Source organism: Hyperolius riggenbachi, chromosome 11 (genome assembly GCF_040937935.1).
Source record: "Hyperolius riggenbachi isolate aHypRig1 chromosome 11, aHypRig1.pri, whole genome shotgun sequence".
NCBI lineage: Eukaryota > Metazoa > Chordata > Amphibia > Anura > Hyperoliidae > Hyperolius > Hyperolius riggenbachi.
The window spans coordinates 87,323,376-87,336,472 of record NC_090656.1 but is presented as its reverse complement, the minus strand read 5'-3'; the positions used below and the strand labels follow the sequence as shown (position 1 = coordinate 87,336,472).

Below are 13,097 nucleotides of genomic sequence, written 5' to 3'. Positions count from 1 at the left end.
AACATTACCTGTCCTCCACTGGCTCCAGGCGCATTCCTTGCATACATGCGCCCCATGTGGCTGCCAGCGTACTTGCAGGGGCCTGTGTGACTTCACAAAAGCACCCCCCCCCCCCCCCCCCGTTCGGAGTGTATGGAGCAAGGACTGTGCCTGGAGCCAGCAGAGGACAAGCGGCGGCCGTGGACAGGTAATTTATTGTGCATTGGGCACTGTGGGGTGTACTACACATGGGAAGTACAGTGTCGGGGGGCTTGTTGCTCATCCCAATATTGCTTGCCGTTACCCCCACGATCAAGCAAGTCAGCCCTACATCTTGCAGTATGTCCAATTGACTCATGTGACCAATTTCGGCTCGAAATTGATCGCATTGTCAATCCAGAAGGCACTTCTGGATTGGTTGAGATGCAAATCATTTCCTATGAATGCAGGATTAAGCAGATATTTACTTCACATGAAGTCGCGCGTGCACGTCCCTGCCGCATCATTACATCGGCCGCCGTCAGCCACCTGTGTGGTTCTTAACTGCACAGGTGGCTTATGGCAACTGGCGTGATGATGAGATAGGGGCGCACATGCGCGACTTCACCTGAAGTTGCCGATTACCGGAGATGCCAGCGGAAACCAAGAGAGGGAGGAAGAGGATGCCAGAGGACCTTGCGGGTTGGGGGGGGGGAGATTAGGAAGCCCCAGGTGCCCCAAATTTTGTTTATTCACCACTCAAGGTCCCTTTAAAGAGAACCCGAGGTGGGATGTAATTATATTAGTGGGGCACAGAGGCTGGTTGTACACACCATCACCAGCCTGTTGCCCTATGGTGTGCCCCCAGGACCCCCCTGCGATCTGCTGTCCCCTCCGCCATGCTAGCGACACGCAGCGTGTCGCCAGCACAAGGTTTACCTATGCGTGTGTCAGCGCCGCTCCCCCACGTCCCATCCCTCCATTCAGCGGGAGGGAAGGGACGCGGGCAGGTAGCGCCGATACAGAGGAGGCGGGGGATCAGCGCTAACAGACACCGCATAGGTAAACATTGTGCTGGCGACATGCGTGTCACTAGCACGGCGGAGGGAACAGCAGATCGCATGGGGGTCCTGGGGCACACCATAGGGCAACAGAGGCTGGTGATAGTGTGCACAACTAGCCTCTGTGCCCCACTAATAAATCCCACCTCTGGTTCTCTTTAAGCAAAAAGCCAATTTGTTTTTTTTTATGTGGGAGGCAACCGGAAGCACTTGCGCAGCAGGTACAGAACATACAAATTATGAGGGCTCATTCACACCAATGCGCTTCTGCGCGCTTTTCTCAGCAACAGGTAGCTTAACATTATGTGCCGAAAAAAAGCAGACAGAAGCGCACGAAGTGTGAATGAGGCCTAAAGCTAGTGCCCTATCTGGGATTCAGACTGGCGACCCAGTGTTCATGCCATTCCTTTGGATATAATGGAAGTCACAGTAAAAGGACTCGTGCAGCAGATTCGTGCTGTGGCAAACTGCAGCATGCCGTCCAAAGTCAGCATGCAATTAAGACAGCAAGCCATTAATGGAATATGCAGCATTTCCATGTGCAACATATGCAGGGAAATGCTGCATATTCTGCAGTACAGAAAGTCCCCAACTCCAGCAACATGAAAATGTGAAGTTTAACCTCCCTGGTGGTAAGCCCCGACCCACGCTCAGGCTAGCCACTGGGACCTCAATGCAGAGTATAGCACACAGCTATAAAAAAACAACAAAACAAACAAACCAACCCACTTTTTACAAAGACTAGTTTGAGAACACACCAAAAAAAAAAAAAAAAAAAAAAAAAAAAGTCTTTAAACCGGTAAAACAACATTTTTCTGTGGTGCACATTACTATCTAGCATGTTCTGTATACACATCCTTTATATTTTTAAGCAAACCTGTGATCTAGCACTGGGACCATCTGGAAGTTTGCACCTACGCTCCCGTCAGTTAATGAGCGTGGCCACACTGCACAGGTGCCACATAGCGGTTCGGACTCTATTCCTGCCAAGCAGATCCATGCCCAGCACAGTGCAGCCGCACTTATCCTCAACAGCCTAGTTGTGAACTTCCAAAGGGTCCCAAGTAGGATGTGGGAAGCCTCTGGATGATCCAAGCATGTGACTAAGTCACAGGTTTTCTTCAAAATGCATAAACGAATGAGAAATGGATTGTGACAATATCTCCAGGCACATACAGTCGCTGCACAATCATGTCAGATCTTTAGCGATGCCTAATGCCATTCCATTGTTCTCGCTGCTCCCCCCACCCACCAGAATCTGCTCCATTCCACGTGGTCGTTGTCCCTCTGCCAACCCACATAGAAAATTAAATGTGGTCAGCTAGAGGCTGGTGACACATATATACAGTGTTGTGGCTGCTCTGTTGCCCAGCAGGGATTGGTATCTGATCCCTTGGGTGACAGAACTTGTGATGACGTCGCTGAATAAGTAGCTTAAAGGGAACCTTAAACAGAAAACAAACAAGAAAAACCAGCCCCCTGTAGCTGCCCTGTGCTGTCGCTGTACAATCCACCAGTCTCCCGCTGTGCCCCTCTTCTGGATGAGCAAGTCAACTGTCACTGCGCATAGGAGACATCATTCACGCTCCCTTCAGGAGTGTTCTGTGCAGTAGAGATTTCCCTGTACTGAGCAGAGCACTCCCAGGTAAGAAACTTTCTTCTAAGATTTAGGTTCACCAACCTCCCTGGCGGTAAGTCCAAGCATAGCTAGCTGCCTGGAGCTCCATGCAGAGTATAGCGCGCAGCAGGCAGTCAATCACCGCCACGTGGGCCGGAGCAGACTGCGCAGGCGCAGAACTACTGCGCAGTCCGCTCCGGCCTACGTGGCGTGATGGACAGCGCCGCTTGCGTAGGCGCAGTACAGAGCGACCCCGAGGTTGCTCTGACGTCATCGCCGGGGACCGGGTCGGAGCTCCGGCGAACAGCTGGCTGTAGAGCTGCGGCGAGGGACGCCCTGGGAGCTTGGAGCTGGAGGAAGCCCCCGGTAAGTTGCCATTATTTTGTAACATTTTGCCTGATGACTCCTTTAAAAGGACACATGAAATGCGAGGGATATGGTGGCTGCCTTATTTTTCCTTTTAAGCAATACCAGTTACCTGGCTATCCTGAGCCTCCTGCTTGTTGAATACTTTTTGCCATAGACCCTGAACAAGCATGCAGCATCTGAGGTTTCTGACTTGTTTCTGGTGTGATTCAGATGCTGCTGTAGCCAAATAGAACAGGGCTCCTAGGCAACTGCTATTGTTAGACGGAAATAAATACAGCAGCCTCTATAGGCTAAAAGAGCTCGAGTAGAACACTTGGTATGGTAGGGGTGTCTTGACGCCCTGGAGAAAAGACACAGGAAACAAAAAAAAAGACGGGAGCCCAGTAGTGTAATACGTTTTAGTATAAGGTCTATAAGTGGTATAATCAAAACTACTCACAAAGGTGGGTTGCATAGGGGCAACCGACCGCAAGAAGCAGGTGGAGACCATAAACCCGATTCCACTCGGAGTGGTCCAGCCGGACCTGGTGATGGTTGCTCTCTTAGGAAAATCGACAGTTGTCCCCTGTGGTGTGAACCACATGCAGCCTGTCTGAACCCCTCCAACAGGATATGTCGGGGGGTATATGAGCACAATATGGGTGAAAGAGGTGCCCTGGTGTGTATAAAATTCTTAAAAACAAAAAACGAAAGAAAGGGAGGTAGCTTACCTCAAATAAAATCTTTGTAACAACAAAAGATTATTATTAAAGCGGAACTGTAGATTCAAATAAAACACATTGTTTCACTTACCTGGGGCTTCTGCAAGCCTTTTGCAAGCCCCCAGCAGCTGTCCTGTCGACAGTCTCCATTCCCCCGCCGCTCCGTTCTGTACCTCGACCTCCAAGTTATGCCGGCGCAGCCATGCCAGCGTATCCTTTCTTCGCGTTCCCCTCTGCAATAGCGGGGAAAGCGAACAAAGGATACACGTGGGCAGAGCCGCGCAGGCGCCCAGCGGCGAAACCGAAAGTAGCTGGCAGCGGGAGAGCAGAGGCTAATCGAGGAGCGGCGCAGGACAGTACGGCTGCTGGGGGCTTGGGAAAGCTCCAGGTAAGTGAAAATGTGTTTAATAGTAATCTACAGTTCCGCTTTAACTAAGCAGCTCCTGGCTTCAAATAGCTGCAAGGGCTGCCATTGTTCAGAAGCTCAACCCCTGCTGTTTTACAACTAGCATTGTCCAGGCTAGGTGTGAAATTCTTCAACTGTAACTGATGTTTTCTGTTTGAAGTACAATGGGGGTTTGTTTGTGGTCAGTTAAGTCTAATGAGGTAATTTCTTATCTGTGTTCCACAATCTCCTGCGCAGGTCCTTTGCGGACGGACAAAGTGGCTATTTTAACCCTTAGATGTAAAAAAGAGGTAAATTGAACGTTTTTTTTTAATAAACCACATTTTTCGAATGCAAATTTGCTATAGAGCTGCCCTAGGTGTTAAAAATGATGCTCGGTTCACTTTAACAACCAGCTAACGCCGATAGGCGGCGGCTGGTCGTTTGTGGTTTTGCATGGAAATGACGTCAGAGGTCATACATGCTGTCACATTACTAGGCAACCACGTGGCGCGTTTATGCAGAACAGAGTGCGCCCGGAGCCTATGGGGACAAGTGGAGGTTGCGGACAGGTAATGTATAACATGCACTGGGCCCCGGGAGTGGGGTGGTGTTTGTACAGACAGACATACAGGAGGAAAGTGTCAGGGTGGTCAGGTGCAGTGTCACAAGGCCTATTCTGGATTGATTTCAGCATGAAATTGATTGGCAATCTGCCTGCTGTGTATGGGCAGCCAGGGATGTGGAGTCTGTACAAAATCATCTGACTCCGACACCTCAGTTTATGAAACTACCGTTCACCGCCCTGTGGGCAGCGACAGATCTCGCTCTTATGAGAGAGAGAGAGAGATATTTGTTGGTCGAATCTGCCCATCATCGCTAGATGTATGGCTAGCTTCAGACAATATAGCTTGTGTAAAGAAGCCCCTCGATGAGCTGGGCAGACTGAATTTGCCACCTGCCACCACAGCCACACTGTCTGCATGTCACAGATGCAAAGTGACTGAATTTATCAAAAATTTATACTTTGACTGCATATGGCCATCTTTGCCCTACACCCGACAGTCAAGAGTAAACTTTAAAGAAAAAAAAAGCCAAATAGCGGAGACTGACCATTTATCACATGGGGGCTGAGTGCTCTCATACAAAACAAACTCATACAAAAACACCAAAACCACACCATCTTGGATAAGCAACAGAAACACAAGCATATCTGTTACGATCATTAAAGGATACCCGAAGTGACATGATGAGATACACATGCGTTTGTACAGTGCCTAGCACACAAATAACTACGCTTTTTTTCTCTCTGCCTGAAAGAGTTAAATATCAGGTATGCAAGTGGCTGACTCAGTCCTGACTCAGACAGGAAGTGACTACAGTGTGACCCTCACTGATAAGAATTTTCCCTTTTTACCTCTTTCTTGCTCTCAGAAGCCATTTTCTGCCAGGAAAGGGTTTTATAGTTGGAATTTCTTATCAGTGAGGGTCACACTGTAGTCACTTCCTGTGAGTCAGGACTGAGTCAGCCCACTTCCATACCTGATATTTAAAGAGGAGCTGTTAGATATAGGGTCTCAGAGAAAATAAACACATATATCAGTAGCTAAAGATTGGCTGTACTTACATTACATATGCATTTCACTGTCCACGTTTGGATTTCACAGAATTTGTATATAGTATATGCAGAGAATGATGCTCCTGACAGCTCATGGCAGGTTCCATGTTTGTGAAGCCAAATGTGTCGTCATGTCCTGCCTGCTTCTGATCACAGAACAGCTCATACTGAATAACACTAGTTTGCAGTGAATATTAATGAGCCATGTGGCTAGGAACAATAGCGGACTCCTGCAGTGTACGCTGCCCCGAGATTTATCTGTGCTGTGGCTGGACTGAGTTTTAGAAGCTGCTGAAACTTGATCCCGTCTTCTCCTTAGCAGCCGAGGGGAGGGCCCCAGAATGCTTTGCAGTATGTTATGCGGCTTGCGTCCTGCTTAGGTCTAAGCTTTGCTGATAAGCATACATCAAAGGTAAGAGAGATCTTTATCTTCAGTAATGTCTTTTTGGCTTCCTTCTAAACTGTTTAACACAGGAGACTAGAGGTTTAAATTAGCTTCTGCAGCCTGACAGTTACTCTTTAACTCTTTCAGGTAGAGAAACAAAAAAAAGGAACACAGCATAGTTATTAGTGTGCTTGTCACTGTACATACACCTGTCTATCTCATGTCACTTCGGGTATCCTTTAACAAAGTCAAATGACTGAAGTCTAATAAAATAAAAGTACACAACTCCACTGCGCTCAGTCACGATGTCCACACGTTAAACCACCATTGAGTGCTGCTCCAATATTACTCAGGGATCAGAGTAAAAAGGACTGGTAAAAAAACAGAAAAAAGAAAAGCGAGGAGCGCTCTCTGGTGTATTAACCTTTTAATAATGCTTCTTAGCGCAAGGTAATAAAATAACACTTACAATGTGCATATAAAATCAAAGCTCATCACATAAATGAAGTACGTCACCACGTCCTGATGTAAACTCAACCACCTGGTTCGACCTCAACACTATGGCCAGTAACGCGTTTCGGCGTTCGTCGGTCTGACGAAGGCGTGGAACGCCGAAACGCGTCATGACGCAATAGACGCAGGGCAGCTGCCGAGTTTCCGTGTCCCAGATCCCGCTGGCGCTTTTCGATCCTAGGATTCCCCGCATTACTGGCCATAGTGTTGAGGCGAACCAGGCGGTTGAGTTTACATCAGGACGTGGTGACGTACTTCATTTATGTGATGAGCTTTGATTTTATATGCACATTGTAAGTGTTATTTTATTACCTTGCGCTAAGAAGCATTATTAAAAGGTTAATACACCAGAGAGCGCTCCTCGCTTTTCTTTTTTCTAATAAAATAAAAGCCTGGGAGAATATCTATAATGTAACAAGAAAACAAAAATTACAAATCCTGATCATATGGGACTTTCACTAAATTAAAGAGACACAAGAGATGGTTGGTTTATTCATATACAGACAGTTGCCCTACTTAGGACTAAAGTTACAACATTTCACACAGTTTGTCATGAACAATATTCAGTACTGTTATTACATGTAGTCCTCAGTTAGTGAAGGAGACCGGGAGTGTAAGTTTATTCTTTAACATGAATCTGTCAAAACACTGCCATCTCTGTACCCTATAACACCTCTATGCCCCCTTTGCCTTCAGTCTCTCCAACCTGTGCCCTTAGGGCCCTTTTCCACTAGCAATCGCTAGCGTTCACGCTGAACGCTAGCGATTGCTGAATCGCAATTACCGGCGATTCCCCGACGTTCGCGGCCGCGATTTTGCTATGCTATGCACTGCATAGCAAAATCGCGGCAATAATCACTCCGCCGCGCGATCGCGATCCGGTCAAAAACGAATCGCGGTAGTGGAAATGACCTACCGCGATTCCTATGTTAAAAGCAAACTGTAGCGATTTGACAAATCACTAGCGGTTTGCGGTTTTGCGATTAAGCAATCGCAAACGCTGTAGTGGAAAAGGGCCCTCAGTGTACCACAGCAAAATGTTATTTTACCAGTTTAAAATGTATTTCTTTTTTATAGATTCTCAAAAACTACAAAGTCTTCTTGAAAGAATCTTAGACTTTGTACACACAATGCAATTTTTCCATCAGATCAATGGGAAATATCCTGTCATTCGATCATTTCCAGCATGTCCTATCTGCTTTCAATCAAAAAAAGGGATCGATTTTGTGATCATTACTGCACAAAACCGACCCCTTTCTCAGTCGGAAGCAGATCAGACATGTTGGAAATTTTCCATTCATCTCATGGGAAAATTGCATTGTGTGTACTGTAATAGAAAATGGGGCTCCACTGTCCTAGCACTTTACCACTAACCAGTGATCAGCAAGCACACAAAGCGCAGCTAGTGGATCCCAGCCCAAATATTTGCCTAACGCTGGGAATACACGGCTCGATTTTGCTGCTCGATTCCACACCCAATTCTTTTATCTTCCATTCATTTTTCTAATCTTTTCCCATTGGCCTCCATGCAGAATCGAGCACAGAAACAATCGGACGCAAAATCGGACCTGTCGGAAATTATCTATTGAGCCATCTAAATGGCTCAGAATTGAGCAGTGTATTCCCAGCATTATGCTCAGCAGAACCAGTTTCATTAACTGTAAAGGTGACCATACCTCTGGCGATTTCACAGCCAATCGACCATCCGATAATTGTCAAATCAGTTACAACTTACCGCAAGCATGCCCAATCAACGATTTTAACCAATCTCAGCTGGAAATTGGTCAAATGTATTGATCAGACATGCTGGGAAATCTCAGGCTGAAGTGGTCAATCAGGTACGCAGCGGGAATGGCATGTGACATAGGGATGAGCAACGAAGAGGCGCTGTCCACAAAGAAATGTAAATTTGCTCCACAGGGTACACTAGGCACATTTCCATTAGGGGCAACAACGGAAGTGGCAGATGCAGCATCACATCGCCGATTCCCGAGGATTTCACGTGGAAAACAATGCAGAACCAGCCTGCAGGGTATGGGCAGCAGACAGCTCTCTAGGTAGCCATACATCTAGCAATGATTCAATCGACAACGCATCCATCAATATTAAGTAATCAACTTCAGTATGGTTGATCAAAAGTCGATCAACTAGTGGACTACAGCAATACCCTATGCAATTCTCCTTCACTAATCCATCTGACCAATGTTATGTCACCATGCTCTGAATTCAAAAATCGATTCAGAGTAAACTGAATGACGTGAACAGTAGCCAATGCCTTTGCAATCGACTAATATCTTGCATCAACTAAGCTGGTCGATTAAATATATCATCAGCCACTAGCATCGATTGGGCATACTGGAACAAACTCGATAAACTCTCAATTCTATTAAATGATCGAATTAAATGGTCGATCGTACAGCCAAATTGCTAGAGGTATGGCCACCTTCTCTCTGACCAAGAGATCTGCCTCTTGGTCAAACTTGCTCATACATCGCAACATCTATGGCACCTTAACCAGCTGTCCAGGGAACTGCTGCAGCTTTCATTGCCCCTTCTTGATAAGACAAGTGCACATATTGGCGGAGAGAACAACACCCCGCTGTGCGGCTGCTACTACGAGTATAAGTGAGCCGTCAGCTCCGGAGTCCAGCCATGCTGCACTCACACAGGCTGAGCGGCTACTACAGTCCTCAGCATAACTTTACTATAACATTGTCCCCGAGCCGGGACCCGTACATGAAGCTCGCTCACCTCTCCCGGTCACGGTACCCCCTGGCTTCTCTCCGCAGGACGGCCCCGTCTCCCCGCACTGGCGTTACGTCCGCTCCCGCCCAAACCGTTTAAATCCTACAAATCCTAACGGCTGTACAGAGAGGCTGTGACATCAGAGGGCGGAGAGTGCTACCACAGAGATGTCGGCCTTTGCGATAGAACGTCGCGTCTCGTGGCAGGACTCGCGAGATTTCGCAGACGTGAATTCTTTATCTGTCTTCAGATTGTCTGTGTGATAGATCCCTGTCTGTCTATCTGATCAGAGAGGGATCTATTACACTGCAGACAGATTTTCATTGGATTTCAGCATGAAGTTTACTGAAAATTGTCCCAGTGCCTGTCAGTCGGTCATCAGGAAATCAGAACACCTGATCTATCCCTTGCAACCGAGATTTTCCAGCATGCCCATCAATCTTTTAAACCGATTTCAAATTGATCAAAACGATTGATCGGTTGGGCATGTTGCAGCATTGATCTCTGCCACATTTGATCATTCATTACTATTGAATTGGCCAGATATTGATGCTGAAAATTGACCCTAATGCCTGGTACACGTGAAGCAATTCTTCGTCAGATTTACGGTTGGAAACGAATATTTCCAACAAGACCGATCTGATTTCTGATTGTTTTTTTGATTGATTTTGCATAGAAGTGTTTAGAAAATTGATCAGAAAAAGAACTGGAAATCATATCAGACCCGACAATCTAACGGAAAATTGCACCGTTCGTACCAGGCATAAGAATATAAATGGAAATGCTATCATCACCCAAGTGAACTTAACCCCCTTGGCATTATGATTCTTTCCGGATTTTAAGATCTAAAAGCGGTGCAATTTTTTTGCACCCTTTCACACCCTAAAACCTGGAAAAAATCATGCTGCCAGGGAGATCTGCAGCAGTTACAGTAATCACTCACCTCCCTGGCTCCAGCGCTGCAGTTATACCTCCATCCTCCAGGTGGCGCTGCAACTCTAAAGTGAAATTGTCGGCTGTCGTCATGATCATGACGACAGCCGGCGATCTCACCAGCAGGAAGCAGAGCCCCGGAGGAGAGGAAGAAGAATGGCGGCCGACGTCAGGATCCCGGGTGGTATGTAGAAATGCTCCCACTGCGCGCATTGCAGCTACCCCGAGCAGAGGTCGGGATTACCGCTCTTAGCTGCAGTTTTCCGCCCTGACCCTAGTTCAGGATAAATTAACCACCAAGGAGGTTAAAGAGACTGTACTAAGAAAAAACACCCCTAGGAGGTACTAACCTCGGGAGGGGAAAGTCTCTGGATCCTATTGAGGCTTCCCCCGTCCTCCTCCGTCCCACGACAGTGTCACTCTGGCCCACAGAAAGCATGACCGACAATTTGTCATGCTGTGCAATAACTACCTTTCCCTTTTCCAGCAGGGGTGCTGTTGCGGCTCTCCGCTCGGAAATAGGCAGAAATATCCAATCTCAGTCGGGTCCGCTCTACTGTGCAGGAGACTTGCGCCTGCGCAGTAGAGCAGACCCAACTGAGATCCGCTGCTGCGCCTGCACTGTAGCCGGGAAGGTAAATATTTACATGGCCGCCGTTCCTGGACCTGCAGCGAGACCACCATGGGACGGAGGAGGACGGGGGAAGCCTCGATAGGATCCAGAGGCTTCCACCTCCCGAGGTGAGTACCCCCAGGTGAATTTTTTCTTAGTACAGATCCCCAGGCAGGTAAAAAAAAAAGTTATATACTTAGCTAGAGGGAATCCTGGGGATCCAGAGACTTCCCATCTACACCTCACCCCAATGTTTCCAGACATGGATCCTCTCAACATTTCTGACAACAGCTTGTCGGACGTTTTTATGGCCCTTCTGCACCTGTGCGAGTGGCTGCACCTGTGCAGTAAGCTGAAGCCACTCGTGTATGAGCGGCTCTGTGCTACTCCGCAGGCATGGCCGTACTCATGCAGGCACAGTAGTGCCTCCGTCATGCGCAAAGATGAGCATGGCTATGAGCTGTCAGAGGGTACCCTGGAATCAGTGGTAGTCTCGAGGATGTGTGAAACCTTAGGAGGATTCAGAGTCTGGTAAGTATGATGCTTTATACACACAATGAGATTTTCGGGCAGATTTACTGTCAGATCAATTATTTCCAACATGTCCGAACTGATTTCCGATCATTTTCTATAGTGGTGAATGTTGGAACTAATCGATCTCACAGTAAATCTGCCAGAAAATTCTCATGGTGTGTACCTTGCATCAGACTTATATTTATATACGTTTTTTGGTTTTTCTCACCACTTTGTGTTTGCTTTAAAGCAAACCTGAAGGCATATAAAAGAAAGTTACGACTGTAGAGGGAAAGCTTCTGGATGCTTCGGGACCCTCTCACTCTTTGCGGTTGCACTGTGTAGGTGCCATCTGGGTTCGCACTTATGCAGTAGCACGAGCACAGAAGAAAAAAAAAGTGCAGGCTGTACTTTGCACCTGCGCAGTGCGGTCACGCTCATACACTTAGGAGAGCACAACCCTGTGTAATATTTGACACGTCAAATAATTTAATAAGGGTCCCTAATCACCATTACTTTTTGCAGTCAACATGCTCCCAATGGGCAAAGTAATCCAGAACTATGGCCTAGGATACCATTGTTATGCAGATGACACACAACTGTATCTGTCCTTCAAGCCTGGCACCCAAGACCCATCAGCATCCATAAACGCGTGTCTAGTGGATTTACAAAATTGGATGAACACCAGCTGGCTGAGGCTGAACTCTGACAAAATGGAGGTGTTGGTGGTAGGTGGTCCACACATGATGAATAAAGTTCAAAACGCTCACCACCTCAAACTAGCAATTGGGGGAGATACCGTACAGTATAAAGACTCTGTGCAAAACCTTGGGGTGATCCTGGATGGAAATCTAAAACTCAAACAGCAGATATCAGCTGTCGTCAAGTCTTCCTTCTTCCATCTAAGAAATATAGCGAGAATCAAACACCTTATCCCAGCTGAAGACCTACTTGCCCTGGTTTATGCATTTGTATCCTCCCGCCTAGACTACTGCAACGCCCTGTTCATCGGATCTACAGATAAGGTTCTGTGCCCCTTACAGCTAGTACAGAATGCTGCAGCCAGACTCCTAGCTAATGCCCCCCGCAGCTGACACATCACACCAGTACTGCAAACTCTTCACTGGTTGCCAGTAAAATGGAGAATCCATTTTAAGATCTGCCTGCTGACATTCAAGGCTCTACACCACATGGGACCCAAATACATAGCGGATCTATTGGAACTTTATGCCCCTCCCTTCACCCTCCGCTCTGCCAACAAGATGAAGCTGGTTATTCCCAGGACAACCTTAACATTTGGTGATTGGGCCTTTTCCTATGCAGCCCCTACTCTATGGAACTCACTTCCACAGTCAGTACGAGAGGCTCCTTCTCTGGACAGCTTTAAAAAAAGGCTAAAAACTCACCTCTTTTCCCGAGCCTTTGAGACTGCATAATGCAGGGTCACAGCGCTTTGAGTCCCCAGGGAGAAAAGTGCTATAAAAATATTATTATTGTTGTAATGAGGTGTGGTAGAAGATTGTGGAACCGCTGGATTATCCAGAGGCTTCCCTCTACTGCATAGAACTAATGCTGAATTAGATACTGCTTCAAGTAAACCTGAGACGTAGAAAAACAAAATATATAAGCAAAAAAATAAATAAACAAATATGCCGGCAGGGATCAGAGCCCACCGACAGAAAAGG

The 13,097-nt window shown here is 47.0% G+C and overlaps 1 protein-coding gene across 2 annotated transcripts in view; it reads right to left on the bottom strand.

Moving 5' to 3' along the window:
• Nucleotides 1-9,487, bottom strand: part of INCENP (inner centromere protein) — a 66,433-nt gene extending 56,946 nt beyond the window's left edge. The window contains exon 1 of one of the 2 annotated variants that reach the window (XM_068259423.1): nt 9,360-9,487. The gene's annotated coding sequence lies outside the window, so the exon portion shown is untranslated. The remainder of the gene's footprint in view (nt 1-9,359) is intronic. The other variant, XM_068259422.1, reaches the window with a different exon arrangement.
• Between the last annotated feature and the right edge of the window lie 3,610 nt (nt 9,488-13,097).